This window comes from Melospiza melodia, chromosome 3, assembly GCF_035770615.1.
Source record: "Melospiza melodia melodia isolate bMelMel2 chromosome 3, bMelMel2.pri, whole genome shotgun sequence".
NCBI classification, from domain to species: domain Eukaryota; kingdom Metazoa; phylum Chordata; class Aves; order Passeriformes; family Passerellidae; genus Melospiza; species Melospiza melodia.
In genome coordinates, this window is record NC_086196.1 from 111226652 (window position 1) to 111237042 (window position 10391).

The window sequence follows — 10391 nt, forward strand, 5'->3', positions numbered from 1 at the left end:
TTCAAACCCATTACATTCTTTGAAATCCATTCACTGCATCCAGCTAATCCCTCCTATAGACATTGGATTCCACTTGTGAGCAACACAGGAGCAGTAAATGTGATAAGAATTGTTTTTTCTTTCTCTGAGAATGTGAAACCCAGAAATATTTTTGGGAAGAATTATGCCTTGCTTTTCTCTGTAAAGAGAAATGTGGGGACACTGTGAAGCCTTCACCTCTGAGCTCTGCCTGAAAACAGTTATTTGAAAGTCTGCCCTTTGCATTCAGAGCTGTGGACAGTGCAAAGCTGCATTTTGATGTGTTGGTGTGTGGAAACAGAATATTCACAACACTGCACCCAGCACTTGCACTGCAGACTGTCATTAGGTAAATATGAAAAGGACCTCACCTTTGGAGATGAAGTTGCTTAAATTATTGCTTGCAAATTAAATTCATAGTCTATTTAGTAATCTTTTTTTTCCATGAATGATTCATAAACTGATCATAACTTCTGGGAATATATAATTAATCATAATTTTCACTTACTGGTTTGGAATGAAATCCTGCCTGCAGGGTGTTTATAAGCAGCTCACTTGAGCAATTTAGCAGACACTTGCAGCTGGAGCCTGGGCAGTCGTGGCACAGGACCCTCAGAGGATCAGAACTGTTAAAACTGGAGCCTAACAAACTGTGATTGATGTGGGACAACACACTTGGCATTCTCAGAAAAAATTCTCTTGGCAAAAATATTCCCATTGGAGATTTCCAAAGGCTGACCTGAAGCTGGCTGTGTTCTGAGTCTCTTTACCTCTGTTTCAGGTGACTTTTCTTCCTCCTCAGCAGAGCAGTGCCCAAGGCCATCCCATAAAAAAATCCATCCATAGAATTCTTGAAAAACCACAGTGAAGGAGTGGAGCCAGGTGTCCTCATGCTTGGTGGTACTCCAGGCTGCTGGGGTGAAGAGTCCTTTCCAGGCAACCTGGAGGTGCTTGGAGAGGGAAGAATTGCTAATGGAAGCACTCCATGGGCAAACTGGAAGTACTTAATGGTCTGGGCAAGCTGGAAGTGTTGACTGTGATCTCCTCTCATCTTCCTGTAAATAGCACAGAAGCCAGGAACAGCTCCATTAACTCCACTATGAAAAAGAACAGAGCCAGGCCCTTTGTGTGAAAGGAGTGTATAAGATGTAGGTTACAAAAACGATTAAGAGACAGTTTTATTTTAATTATTTCTTCATTTTCTTCTTTGCCATTTATAAGTGCCAGAAAATGATGGAAGAAATTAGTCCTAATTCATAAATAACACCAGAATCTTTTTAGTTTTCTTTGTAGTTTTTATTAATAAATTAAGGGGAAAAAAGTCTTATGCATTTTTGAGTTCATCAACTATAGGGATTTCATTTTATTTGCTACAGAAATGAGGTGGCATATTAGAGATACAGAACAAATTGTTCAGTGCTTTTTTCTGGCTTCCAGAATCTATATTGGGACTATTTGGGAGTGGAAAAGTTTATCAGAACTGCATTCTCTTCCTCTGTCCTGATGTCTTTAGAAATGTAGGGCTTTTTCAGACATAATTCCTGCTCAAAAATTTAACTTAAACCTGCAGAATAACTGTAACCTTTCTGTACCCACACATGAACTTCACTTTCATATTTTTTTATCATGGTATTAACAGTGAATTTAGTGATCTATTCCACTCAGGTATTGAAAAAAAATTATGAAGACTCTATTTGTGAAAATGCCAAAAAAGAAGGATGTCAATGGATGAAAGAAATCCCAGGTTGCCATGGCAATATAATTCACTCCATGCCTCACCTAGACCTTCTACACAGGTTTCCATTGAGGCATCTACACATTAGCAACAGATTTACCCATTGGCCAGGCAGATGTTGCACACTGGAGCAGCAACTGCATCACAGGTAAAGATGAAACCCAGATTTTTGTTACCATGAGCACAGTCTGTGCTTTGTCACTGCCTCATTCACAGCTTGGAGAGCATTACTCATGTAAGTACATCCTGGGCAAGAGGGGCCACTGAACCCACTCTTCCACTGAAAATTAGAGCAAGGGGAAATCAGTAAAATTAGACTATTTTAATATTTTTTCGGTAATTTTTGACCAAACGGATTCCTTCTCCACAGCGAGACTTACACATCCCACCTGAAATTGTTAATCACTAATTAAGCCCTCTGCAAATGTTGGCAAAGAGAGGAGATAAAAAGGGGCCATGGGAAAATAAATATGCTTTGCTAAAAAGGTTTATTAGTAGAATCATTTCAGAGAAAGCTTTATGTAGCTTAGCCTGGGATAATTAAAAAACTTCAAGTACTTCTGGAAGAAGTTCAGTGGTGCTCAAGATGGCTCAGACCTGCTGGGAACAAGCTCTTTGTAGCTACAGAGAAGTAATCTCTGTCCAAGTTGCAAAATTCAGTTCAACTGCTTTAAATATTTGAATTCTTTCTGTGTGAAAGTCTCATCTACAAAAATACCAAGCCATTAAGATTAATCTTAAAAATCTTAATTTGCAGCCCGTGTATTACTTCTCCTTTTGTTGAGATGCATAATTGCCTTTCTGTGGAAGGCAATTCTGCTTGTCAGGAGACCAAGATCCTTATCTCATAACTCAGCCTGGCCACAGACTGAAATGTTTCCTTTTCACTGGAGAGCAGGCACAGCCACCAGGCACCCCTGGTGAGAAACATCACCTCTCCATGAGCTGTCTCCCTGTGAGCAGCTGCTGGGGCTGGTGCTCTGGATTGTCCCCAGGCACAGAGGGCACCTTCAGCTCCATCCCTTTACCAGCCTTTCATCCAGCTGTGTGTGGCTCTGCCCTCCCAGGGACAAACCCATGGCCCCTCTGGCTTTGCAGGCAGGATCTGCAGGCTGATCCTGCACTGGGGCAGAGCAATAACTCACTGCTGTCAAACCGAGCATGGCTGCCTGTCTGTGGCACTGGAGGAATTGGTATTCCACTTGATTTATACCTCCAACCAAGCTAATTAAGCAACAATTCAGGAGGAATCCATCATTGTGACAGACTTGTTGATTAACCATCCCACAAACAAAGTCAGGGGTGTTTGGTAGCCTGAAGAAAAAAAGGGTCAATAAGGGAGAAAAGCAATGATTTGGCCATAATACAGTGGTGACTGTTATTTCCAAAAGCAACAAGAAGCTTAATACATTTCACAAATACTGGGGCCAACACTGAAAACAAAGGCAGCTCAGATCAGTGGGGTGTTAGATAAAAGAGAGAAAACTTCTACATTTCATTTTTGTGTGATTAAGCTGTGAAGGCCAACTTTATGGGGATGGTGCCCCCTATTAAAATCTTCAGGCCCCTTCATCTGTGTTTGCCAGCTCTGAAATGTGAGTGCAGTCCCCATGAGGTTTCTGGCACTTGTGAAGGCTCTGAGATCCATCCAATTATGATAATATCCTCTCTAATTTTTTTGATTAAAATCAGTTGCTAGTCCTCAGGGACACAAGTCTGAAAAGCCCTAAAAGAATCTGCTGTTAGAAATGCAAGAGAAGGACCTGGAACAAATGCTCTATTTTTAAATCTTCATGAGGCCAGTGCCCTCAAGAGGGAAAGAAGCAGGCTGAAGCAGATGAGATTAGCGATGCTGATCTGCCTAGCACAGGAGATGGGATATAGAGCTGATGAAATTAGGTAGGATCTAAGCCAGCCATTAGCTTTAGAAGGACTCTGGTGCAGAGTGGTGACAGCTGACCCAGCAAGAACAATCTCTGCATCTCTGGATCTTGGAGCCCTCCTGCTTACTGCCCTTCTCCTGAGACCCAAGGGCCCCAAGTCTTACATCTGCCAGCCAAAGGCTGTGCCCAAATCATGCCAAGAGGAGGAAGTTCTCACATGTCTCACCTACAGGGTCTGATTCCTGAACCAGCAGCTGGGTCAAGGCTCTCTCATGGCCAGCTTTGGAGCAAGTGGACCTCGCTCTCTACCTCTGGCTCTGCCTCAGGTCTCTCACAATGAAACTGCTGCTGCAATTTATGGAGAAAAACCAATAAAAAATTTCAAGGGGAAAAAAAAGGCTCATTATTCCCTAACCACATGCATGGCTGGAGACGGGAAAGCTGGGTGAGACCCTGTGGTATTTTTAGGGTCCTCTGTGGCAGGAAGGAAATGATGAATCTGACTCAATGTTCTTAGAAGGAATATAATATAATATAATATAATATAATATAATATAATATAATATAATATAATATAATATAATATAATATAATATAATATAATATAATATAATATAATATAATATAATATAATATAATATAATATAATATAATATAATAATAGTATAGTATAGTATAATGTAATATATATTATATTATTATATGTATTATTATAGAATTATATTATTGCATATAATATATTATATATTATATATTATATATTATATATTATATATTATATATTATATATTATATATTATATGTGTTATATAAAATATATTGTATATTAAATATTATATATTCATATTATATAAAACTAATATAAACTAATATAATATACTATATTATAATTTGTTATATTACAATATATTATATATCTATATCTATATCTATATCTATATCTATATCTATATTATGTTAGTTTAGTTTAGTTTATATTAGTTTACATAATATAAATATAATTGTTTATATATAAAATATAATAATATATTACAATATAAGCAATTATAATTGTATTACAATAGATTATATTATATTAGATTAGATTAAAATATATTGTATATTATATTATATTATATTATATTATATTATATTATATTATATTATATTATATTATATTATATTATATTATATTATATTATATTATATTATATTATATTATATTATATTATATTATATTATATTATATTATATTATATTATATTATATTATTATAGATAAGCCTTCTAAGAACATGGAGTCAGATTCATCTTCATAGGACCCTGGCGACTTCACCCGAAACTTAAGGAGAGCAAATTGGACAGAAGACAAAAGGTCCTGCCTAAGCAATTTACTAGAAAAAGAAGAGAACAAAGGAACTAATCACAACTAATTGTGAGGTGTTTTACCAGGAGCAAGAGCCTGTTGCCCCTGGCTCATTTTTTCTCTTTATAGAGCTTTGCTATTTCTACTAAAACTTTTCTGTTTCCAACACTACCACAGAAGCCATCCCACTAATTTTATGCCATCTGAGGTAGCTGAGCTATCTTGGGTGTGAGATAGATCCCCAAGAGCTTATAAAACCTGGCTCAAACAGATCATTATATCAGATACTTTCTCAAAAAAGGTACTTGTCCTTTTCTGAGTAGGAAGCAGATGGAAGTTCTGTCAAGAGAGACTCCCCCCCACATTCAGGTGCCTCAGCAGAGGCACAGACAAATATTTGGATAATTTCTCATTGGGTGGGGGATGCCAGCTCTATTTGGCACTATGGAGCTTTGCCTTAGCACCTGTCTTTAGGATTTCTTTGCTCCAGGGCTGCAGCTGAAACATTTCCCTCTTAGCTGGTGTGAAAAACTCCAGTCACTTGTTTTTTAAAATTTTAAAAGTTTAATAGCAATAAAATGGTAATAAAAATAGTAAAACAATTAGAGTAATAAAAATTTGGACAATTATGATTAGGACAATATGAGACAATAGGAACAGTTACAGATGTCCAGGTACCTTTTTCTGGGCAAAATAATCCCGAAAAAGGACCCACGTTAACAGAGGATTAACCCTTAAAAGCAACAGCCTGTTGTATATTCAGACACCTCATATATGATGCATAAATTCCATTCAAACACAGGATTCTGTCTGGTCGTCATCAACTTCTTCCTCTGATTCCTGATGGTGTTTTCAGGGCTGAGTGAGGCAGGAAGAAGTTAATTTGTTTTGCTAAGAGAGCAATAAATTCTTTTTCTCTGAAAGACTGAGGTGTCCTGTGGCTGCTACCTCACTGCAAGTCCTTTCTTTAAAAAACAGTAACTTACATAGCACAGTTTCTATTTTAACATTATGTTATAACCTAAAACTCTATTTAATACACTACTTAAGAGAATTAATACAGCATTACTTTCTAACACAACACATATAATATTAATTTTAATATTTCCAAAAAGCCAATAATAAAATACATGCATTTTTCACACCTGGCAATTCCTCACATTAAATACTTCAGCTGCAATTTCTGGCTGCACTCCTTGCACCTGGTCCCACCCTGCATTAGCTGCACCTTTTTAGCCCTGAGGAGGGCAGTCCCAAAGCACAGCAGCCACTTCACTGCAGGTTTCCCTATGCCCCCACCAGGCTGCCCATTGCCACCCTGTGTCTCTGGTGCCAGATGTGCCATCAGGATGTGGCTCTGGGGTCCCTTTCTACTGTCTGGCAGTGACATCTAGAGGCTCCCTGGCCTCAGCTCCTGCCTCACTGCTCGCAGCTCTTGGCATGCAGAAACCTGTTCCTCCTGGAACGAAGCCCCTGAGAAGGGCTGGAGTGCTTCAGGGAAGGAGGTACAAGGCTTAAATCCAAGTCCTTCCCATGCCCCTCCTTCCCTAAGCCACGGTGGGAAGGATCTTTGTTGTAGCACCCCAAGATAAATTTAATATTTTTTCTGGGATGCCAAAGGTCTGGGAGAGCCAGCCCGTGTCCTTTCCCTGAGAGAACTGGTCCACGCAAGGCTGGTGCTGGTTAAATGCGAAAAATGCGTATTTTATGATTGGCTTTTTTCAAATATTAAAATGAATATTATATGTGTTGTGTTAGAAAGTTATGCTGTATTAATTCTCTTAAGTAGTGTGTTAAATAGAGTTTTAGGTTATAACAAAATGTTAAAATAGAAATTATGCTATGTAGGATACTTTTTTAAAAGAGAGGACTCGCACGGAGATAGCAGCCCCAGGACACCTGAATCTTTCAGAGAAAGAGAATTTATTGCTCCATTATCAGAAGAAACGAACTTCTTCCTGCCTCGCACAGCCTTGAAGATGCTGTCAGGATTCAGAGGAAGAAGTTGACACTGACCAGACAGAATCCTGTGTTTGAATGGAATTTATGCATCATGGATGAGGTGTCTGAATATGCAACAGGCTGTTGCTTTTAAGGGTTAATCCTCTGTTAACGTGGGTCCTTTTTCGGGTTTATTTTGCCCAGAAAGAGGTACCCAGACTGTCCTTAACTCTTTGTTTTTATTGTCCCATATTGTCCTAAATCCTAATTGTCCAAATTTTAATTACTGTAATTATATTGCTATTTTTATAACCATTTTATTGCTATTAAACTTTTAAAATTTTAAAAAACAAGTGATTGGCGTTTTTCACATTAAATAATACATCCAGCTTTCCACTTGAGGAAATATTATTTCCTTGCTTTACATGCCATCCATTAGGTTTGATGCCATCCAGCATCAAAGGCAAAGCAGCCACAGAAATACCTCTCTATCGTGGCTGGCTGTGCAAGATGAAAGATTATTGTGCAAACAGCATTATGCATTTTAAAGCCATGCATTCAAGGAAAGGGGAGGAAATATATCATCTCCATAGGCTGAATTATTCAGGCAGATGATGAATGCATCTCCTGAAGCATTCCCAGGGTTTGAGCTGAAATACCTACTATGGAGAGAGAGAGGGAATGCTATTGCCTATATGAAAGGTACTTGGTATTCAGTAGAATGTGTATTCTCTAGGGTGATATTCCACAGGCATTTTGAGTCAGCAGAGCAGATTGCAAACGAGCTTCTAGCCTGAAATCAGGGGAAAAAGCAGTTTAGTGAAGTAGAGCTTTCTCACAATAAAAAAATCTGCAGGAATATTGCAGTGAAAAGTGGGAGGAATGCTTCTTGCCCATCCTGTGTCTTAGATCCACCCTCCTCTCCTCTTTACTTATTGTGTGTGCCTAATGCTGAGCAGCTGGGCTGTGATGATGGCTCCCAGCTCCACAAAGGGAGAAATGCTAAGAAAAGGTGGGAAGCCCAGCTGTGGGGTGAACCTTCTCCATCACCCTTGGATTTCATGGCCTAAAATCCCTTCTCCTTATCTCTGAGATATTGTATTTGCAGGGTGCCCCAGATAAAGGCAGAAACGATGAATCTGACTCCATGTTCTCAGAAGGGCAATTTATTATTTTATGATACTATATTATATTAAAGAATACTAAACTAAACTATACCAAAGAATACAGAAAAGATACTTACACAACGTTAAAAAGATAATAATGAAAACTCGTGACTCTCTCCAGAGTCCCAACATAGCTTGGCCCCAAAGAGTGAAAACAACTCACACCAGAATCCAATGAAACAATCACCTGTGGGTAAACAATCTCCAACCACATTCCAAAGCAGCAAAACACAGGAGAAGCAAATGAGATAAGAATTGTTTTCCTTTTTCTCTGAGGCTTCACAGCTTCCCAGGAGAAAAATCCTGGGCAAAGAGGTTTTTCAGAGAATGTGAATGCCACACTGAGGGACACAAGTTACATCTCCATCCATGGAGCAGGAAAGTGCTTTGCTTACCAATGGTGTATGTGATTTGTAAGATCTAAATACAGTCATTACCTGGTAGAAATATCAATGTGTCAAGTTGTTTGGTTTTTTTTTTCAAACCAGCATTCCATGTGCTCTAGAACTCAGAGGTGGTAGGAGATATGAAATGAACCTGAGATTGTCAGGCTGTCTTGATTTTACGGGATTGAAGGAAGAATGGTGAAAAGAAAATTGTAGCTGTGAGTGACAGATTTTCCTTTTTCTGACTTTTTTTCCCCTAGACACAGGCATAAAACTTCCACTTTTTCATTATTATATCAGATGAAACCAAAGGATTTTTCCCCTCCACTGGTTAAAAAAAAATAAACAGTTTCAAGCTTTTAGGGTGATCAGTGAAGGCCAGCACAATCTTTAATCAAATTTAGAAGATGAATTGGACACCTTACCCATAGCTCCTCAATATCACTGATTACCACAGAAGTCTGTGGTATTTTTTGGGTCCCCCATCGTGGGGAGGAAATGATGAATCTGACTCCATGTTCTTAGAAGGCTAATTTATTATTTTATGATATTATATAATATTAAAGAATGCTATACTAAAACTATACTAAAGAATAGAGAAAGGATACAGACAGAAAGCTTAACAAGATAATAATGAAAACTCATGACCTCTTCCAGAGTCTGGACACAGCCTGACTGTGATTGGTCATTAATTTAAAACAAGTTGGAGAAACAATCTCCAACCACATTCCAAAGCAGCAAAACACAGGAGAAGCAATTGAGATAATTATTGTTTTCCTTTTCCTCTGAGGCTTCTCAGCTTCCCAGGAGAAGAATCCTGGGCAAGGGGATTTTTCATAAAATATCACGGTGATGGGAGGGGTTGGCATCATCCCTCGTTCCCAAAAGGAGGCATCAGAAACCTCCAGCACTTTCATGGGGCAGGAGGACACCAGGTGGCCTGGCTGGAATAAAGAAAGAGGAGAGTGAGTGTGGAGTTGGGCATGGCTGGGCCTGGCTACAGGAGAGCAAAGGCAGCACTTTCTGTGCCACTGCAGAATTTCTTTGGTGCAAGCAGCAGCCTCTCCAGCAAGTGCCTGTGCCAGAAGTGACTGCAGGGATGCTCTGGGGAGCTTCCTGTGTTTTACTGCCCTGGAAAAACCATGGGGCCTGGGAAAAGTCACACCAGGCACACTAGGAGATCTTGGCACACTCCTGCCTGCGGGCCTGGGTCGCCACATCCATGGGGAAATGTTTCCTGCAGGCTCTGCTGCTGCTCCTGGCGCTGACAGGGAGAACCTTCTGGAGGGCTTACAACTCCCATTTCCCTCCAGAGAGCTTACCTGAGAGCTCCATGCTAACACAGGCTGGGAACCAGCCCCTCTGGCTCAGCTCTTGGAGAAAATGATGGATCCAACTCTCCTACTTGATGTGAACAAGTCCTAGGAAAGGCAGATCTCTGCATCACTCAGCTCTGCTGCTCAGTGTGAAGCCATGGCTCTGCAGGCACTGCTCAGACAGCAGGCTGGGTGTAAGGCCAAAATCAGAATATGGAATAGAAGAAGCCTTTCCCCATTAAACCACACTTGTAAAAATAATTTCTGGGCTTTTACCCTTGTGCAATTTCACTTTAAGGCCTCATTACTCTCCTTGTCCCCAAGGCTAGGAGAGGGTCATGCTGTGGGACAGCAGCCACATCCAAGAGGCAGCAGGCTGAGCAAACAGCTTTCCTTGTCAAGCTGGAAGCACCAAACTGAGGAAGGCAAGGGCCAGGAGCTGCTGAAAGGTTCAGGAAGCTGTGGTATCATCACTGTGCCTCAGGATGCGCCCTCTGTGCTGCCAGGACAGTGGTGGGTTGACAATTCCCACTGATCTGCATTAGAGGGATTCATGAGTCACACATCCCAAAAGAAAAAAATCATTTCTCTAATGAATAGAC

At 39.8% G+C, this 10391-nt stretch overlaps 1 protein-coding gene across 4 annotated transcripts in view; it reads left to right on the plus strand.

The window, feature by feature from the left end:
* The window catches only part of CAPN13 (calpain 13), a 57166-nt gene extending 54914 nt beyond the window's left edge, over window positions 1–2252 (plus strand). For all 4 annotated transcript variants that reach the window (XM_063152617.1, XM_063152615.1, XM_063152618.1 and 1 more), the window contains exon 23: window positions 800–2252. The gene's annotated coding sequence lies outside the window, so the exon portion shown is untranslated. The remainder of the gene's footprint in view (window positions 1–799) is intronic.
* Window positions 2253–10391: the final 8139 nt, after the last annotated feature.